We start from the raw sequence: 6,000 nt of genomic DNA, 5'->3' as shown, positions 1-6,000 counted from the left end.
ATTTTTTTAAACTGAGATTGTTACATCATCCGAAAGCTTAATATATATAAACTTTCTATTGAAATTGCCTTAAAATATGTCCAAATTAAGTACTAAGCAATGCAAATTACTAATAAAAAATTAAGCTTTGATATATTACAGTATGAAATTTACTAAATATCTTCATGGAACGTGATCTTTAATTAAAGAGAGAGAGAGAGAGAGAGAGAGAGAGACTGTCCACTAGTGGACTATATGAGTAAAACATTATTTATGGACATAAATGCTGTTACATAAATTTATATTGATTATATATAAAATACAGAAAAATAGTCAGATTGCTTCACTGGTCACATTATAATAAATCATGAATGACTCCACAGACTGCTTTCTTTAGTAGATGTATACATGCTGGATGAATCACATCATACTGTTTGTCTGGACTTTAGTTTGAAATCAAACATTTGAAGTGCATGTAAAAGATCTTGTGTTTATTATGTTGATATGAATTTTCTGACTTAAAATCCTGATCTGGCACAAACATTTAAACACAGATTCTGAACTTTATAACTAATATCAACCACAAAACTCTCTGTGTTCATGGGTAACAGCTCGCCATGCAACAAGTGTGACAAACAGAGGTAGTGGCCATTAGACTCTCAAAGCATTCATCGTCCCAGACATAGGCCCCCTAAAGCAGTGGGTCTCAATTCCAGTGCTGGGGGCCCCTGCTTTGCACATTTTGCATGCCTCCCTTATTTAACACACCTGACTGAGATCATAAGCTCGTTATAAGAGTCCCATGAACTGAACTGACCAGCTGTTGATCTCAATCAGGTGTGTTAAATAAGGGAGATATGCAAAATGTACAGAGCAGGGGGCTCCCAGGACTGGAATTGACCAATGCCAATGGAAGAGTGCTACTACATGAACTACGTGTACTGCATTTTCTTCTTAATTCAATGCACCTTTAATTAAAGGGGAACAATGGAGATGATGCCAGTATCTGACTGACTGTACTTTTAGGGCCAGTTAAACAAACGTTTTTATTTATTTATTTTTTGTTAGATATTTGTTGTTCCACACGCTGACAATTCCTGAGTTTATTTTGTCTAATTATATCTGCACAGCTCTTTGGTTGTATCTTGGACAAACTTACAACTCATAGATATTAGTTCAACTATCAATATGTAAACATTACCATTATGGCAATAAATCTTCATAATCATAGTATCTACACTGAAAAAAGTAATAAGTAAATTTACTTAATTTTTATTTGGCAAGTTTTTGCACAAGCATTTTTCAAGTAAATTTAACACATTTGGAAATTAAGTAAATCTACTTAACTAAGTTAAGTAAAAAAATAAAATAAGTACATTTTATTGAGTAAAATTTAATTAAATAATATTAAATTAATGGATTTAGCAGACACTTTCATCCAAAGCATCTTACAGTGCATTCAGGCGGACAATTTTCACCTATCATGTGTTCCCGGGGAATCGAACCCCCAACCTTGCACTTGCTAATGCAATGTTCTACCACTGAGCTACAGGAACACTTCAAGATCTTGTGAAAAATAAGTGAAAATTTCACTTACTTACTTTTTTATTTTGGAAAAGTTTTTACACTAACAAAAAACCCGAAACAGAGATTCTAGAAATTTCTAAATGTAAAATATTTTTTTTCAAAACAGTTTTATCAAATGAGGGTAAATAAGTCTCTCAGTTCTGTCCCTTTAAACCAGTTTACAGCAAAGACAGCACGAAGGACTGGATGCACGTGATAAATATTCTGCAATTAAGAAAACAGACAAAAGAAATAGCACTGTAAACCCGATAAGTAAACTTTACTCAAACCGTTTGAGTAAATAGATTGCCTTGATTTAAACCATGTCAGTTTTAAAACTTTGCATTCAAGTAATTAAGTGATTAACTAAGTGCTGATTGAGCATTAGTGACGAACAGCTGCTGCTAACAAACAGAATCACTGAAGAAAAGAGAAACACAAGAACTACTACAACTGACTTCAGACACAGACTTAGATGAAATCAACTGAAATAAAATACATGAAATCTCTCAAGATCTGATTAAACAACCCCACAAACAGCATCACCAGCTCCACTTATTAATAACCAGACTGACTTTATTTCTGTCAGACGTCTACAGAAGATCTTATTGAGAATGAACTAAGGTTTAGATGTTGATTTATTGTTTCATTTGAAGTAACCATGTTAGAGATCAGTGTTTGCTTTAGTTGGGCTCTTGACCCTTGATTTCTGTCTTAGTCTTTTCTCTGGCTGTTATAACCGTGTGTTTCTAAAACACATTTGCTGTAACTCAAAGGCCCAGAAGAAGTAAGTGTGAACCTGTACCTAGGTGTAGGTTGTTATACTTTATATTGGTGATGATAATCATCAATTATTGATCTGTATGGAGTCTAATGAAGTAAGTGTTGTGTAACTAGTAGAAGTGATTCTAGTTAAAAATGACGCTAAGAGCCAGTGATTCTGTAATAATCAGTTAATATAAAAGTGATTTTCTAAACACTTTTGTACGCATACATTTTTCTTTAATGCCAGTAATTGGTCAAACACAGACATTAATAATCAGAATATTAACCTCTACAATGGTGACGAAAAAAACATGCTGCAATGCATTCTGGGTACTATTGTAGTACAGAACTCATCCATGGCTCCCAGCATGCTCTGCAACATTTTTTTTTATGGTCACCATTGTTGAGGTTCATATTCTGATTATTGATGTCTGTGTGTGACTGTTTGACACCGTAGAAGACCACACTGTTTGGAAAGTCTTTGTATTAACTGATTATCACAGAAGCACTTCCTCTTAGAGTCACTTTTACTATAATCAATCAAATTACACAACACCTAGTTCATCAGAGATTAGACTCCTAGCAGTTCAATAATTGATGATTATCATCACCAATATAAAGTATAACAGTCTACACCTAGGTAGAGATTAACACCTGATGGCTCTTCTTTTGGGCTTTTGAGTAACAACAAATGTGTTTTAGAAACACATGGTTATAACAGCCAGAGAAAAGACTAAGACAGAAATCAAGAGCCAAGAGCACAACTAAAGCAAACACTGATCTCTAACATGGTTACTTCAAATGAAACAATAAATCAACATCTAAACCTTAGTTCATTCTCAATAAGATCTTCTGTAGACATCTGACAGAAATAAAGTCAGTCTGGTTATCAATAAGTGGAGCTGGTGATGCTGTTTGTGGGGTTGTTTAATCAGATCTTGAGAGATTTCATGTATTTTATTTCAGTTGATTTCATCTAAGGCTGTGTCTGAAGTCAGTTGTAGTAGTTCTTGTGTTTCTCTTTTCTTCAGTGATTCTGTTTGTTAACAGCAGCTGTTCATCACTAATTCTCAATCAGCACTTAGTTAATTAATTAATTACTTAAATGCAAAGTTTTAAAACTTACATGGTTTAAATCAAGGCAATCTATTTACTCAAACGGTTTGAGTAAAGTTTACTTATCGGGTTTTACAGTGCTATTTCTTTTGTCTGTTTTTTTAATTGCAGAATATTTATCATGTGCATCCAGTCCTTCGTGCTGTCTTTGCTGTAAACTGGTTTAAAGGGACAGAAGTGAGAGACTTATTTACCCTCATTTGATAAAACTGTTTTGAAAAAAAAATATTTTACATTTAGAAATTTCTAGAATATCTCTTTCGGGTTTTTTATTAGTGTAAAAACTTTTCCAAAATAAAAAAGTAAGTAAGTGAAATTTTCACTTATTTGTCACAAGATCTTGAAGTGTTCCTGTAGCTCAGTGGTAGAACATTGCATTAGCAAGTGCAAGGTTGGGGGTTCGATTCCCCGGGAACACATGATAGGTGAAAATTGTTATCCTGAATGCACTGTAAGTTGCTTTGGATGAAAGTGTCTGCTAAATACATTAATTTAATATTATTTAATTAAATTTTACTCGATAAAATGTACTTATTTTATTTTTTTACTTAACTTAGTTAAGTAGATTTACTTAATTTCCAAATGTGTTAAATTTACTTGAAAAATGCTTGTGCAAAAACTTGCCAAATAAAAATTAAGTAAATTTACTTATTACTTTTTTCAGTGTACATGTTTTTCTAAATGCATTAAGAAGATAGCATTGCGTTGTGTATTTCTCATCTTTAAAGCTGCTATGTGTAATTTTATGTTAAAAACATTTTAACTCTATAATAATTAGAGGTTCATCTCTCTGTGGAAAGTGCAAAGCTCACAAACAACAGAATTGCAGCTCAAACTGAAGTCATTTTGTGTTATTTGGCTCTGGATGCTTCTGTCAGGTCAGTTCTCTCCATATTCATGGATCCCTTCTGTTAAATTTCCAAATTTTGTTTCTTTAAATATTTATTTATTTATTTATTTAACGGGACAATCTCTACTTTGACACACATTATTAATCTGATTTATATCATGACTCACTGTGATGTAAGTCTAAAATGAATTTAGTGAAATACTGAGATCTTTTTCTTTCTTTTTTTTTTTCTTTTTTTTTTTAATCCAGCAGGATTTTTGATTACTTGCACTCAAGAGATTAATATACATGGACACAGTGGAAAAGATGTCATAATTATGTTCCCATAAATTGGCATTAAAAAACACCAAGTATTTCTGCAGAGAACCATGCACATATAAAACTGGCCTTCTGGTCTTATCTGATTAGTCATTTAGTGGAAGATACAGACTGGAGGATTTTGGAAATGGCACCTTCACAGTGAACATGATTGGTTTGCACGAGCCAGACATGAGGTGGCATTTACCGGTGCGAAGTATAGACACATAACACAATCAGACTGACAGTATCTAAAGGTAGGAATGACATCTTGTCTCCAATGCCTTTCCCTGTTTTCTTAATGGTATTATGTTTTCTTTCCTCACACATAGATTCAAGTGAAAGCATCATCATTTCCACACAACCATACAAAGAAACACAAACATCCCTGGATTCACACACAACTGCACCAGCAGCACATTCAGGATCTCCATCTACCACAGAAAGCCTAACCTCCAGAGATTCAAGTCGTGATGCCCTCAAACTCTCAACCTTAGTAACAGGTAACAAGCCATTTTATACACCATTACAGTACACATTTAGCAGCCTTTGGCCAGGCTAACAATGAACCAGAATGGCATCTGCCAAGGTTACTCCAGGACAATGTTTGATAACCACAGATTTATATAAGATGATGTTTTCGGATTATTTCCAGAGTTCAGTAGTACCTATTCGATCTGCAGATGTATTTATGCCAAATTTCTCTCTCACTTCCTCAGTGTCTGCACTCACTTCACAGTATGGTGTCAGTGGTGTGGTCATAGCAGTGATCTTATTTTTAGTTGGACTGTTCATCAGTGCCAAAAGAGAGTCGAAACCTCAGAAAGTATGTGCACATGTATATGCACTCACTCGCAGACTGTGCTAAATAACAAAATATCTCAATGACTGATTTGGATTTTTATTTTTTTTGTTTTGCCAATACTCTAGTCTCTTTTTCAAAATTGTCTTAAGTTGTGCAACAGCAACACCTGTCAACATAAACAATACATGCAAAGCTGAAGAGGTGAGCGATGCCAGCTATTCTGCAAGGCAAATACTGACCACAAACAGGAAGTACACATCTTTACCTCTTGTCAAATGTGTAATCTTTACATTATTTTACAAATGCCTGGCAGCCACATTAACAATGTGCTTTTGTTTTCACACAGAACAGCACAGAGAAGAAATCTACAGAGAAGACTGAAGTCAGAAAAAGCCAATCAGATTCAGTCTATCAGAATCTAAACCTCAGCACGGTCCAATCAAATGATGTATATGGAAATCTCTGATTGCTGCATCAATTAATAAGTTTCAAAGTCGGTCAAGTCCTGGTCTTAATCCCATTGTTCAAGTTCAAGACAAGTACATTTAATTCAACAAGCCTGTAAAATTCAAGTTTATTGTTAAATAATCAAGTGTTATTAAATATTAGCTCTTGTCATTTA

The sequence above is a fragment of the Carassius gibelio genome, chromosome B1, assembly GCF_023724105.1.
Source record: "Carassius gibelio isolate Cgi1373 ecotype wild population from Czech Republic chromosome B1, carGib1.2-hapl.c, whole genome shotgun sequence".
NCBI classification, from domain to species: Eukaryota; Metazoa; Chordata; class Actinopteri; order Cypriniformes; family Cyprinidae; genus Carassius; species Carassius gibelio.
This window is presented reverse-complemented; position numbering follows the sequence as displayed.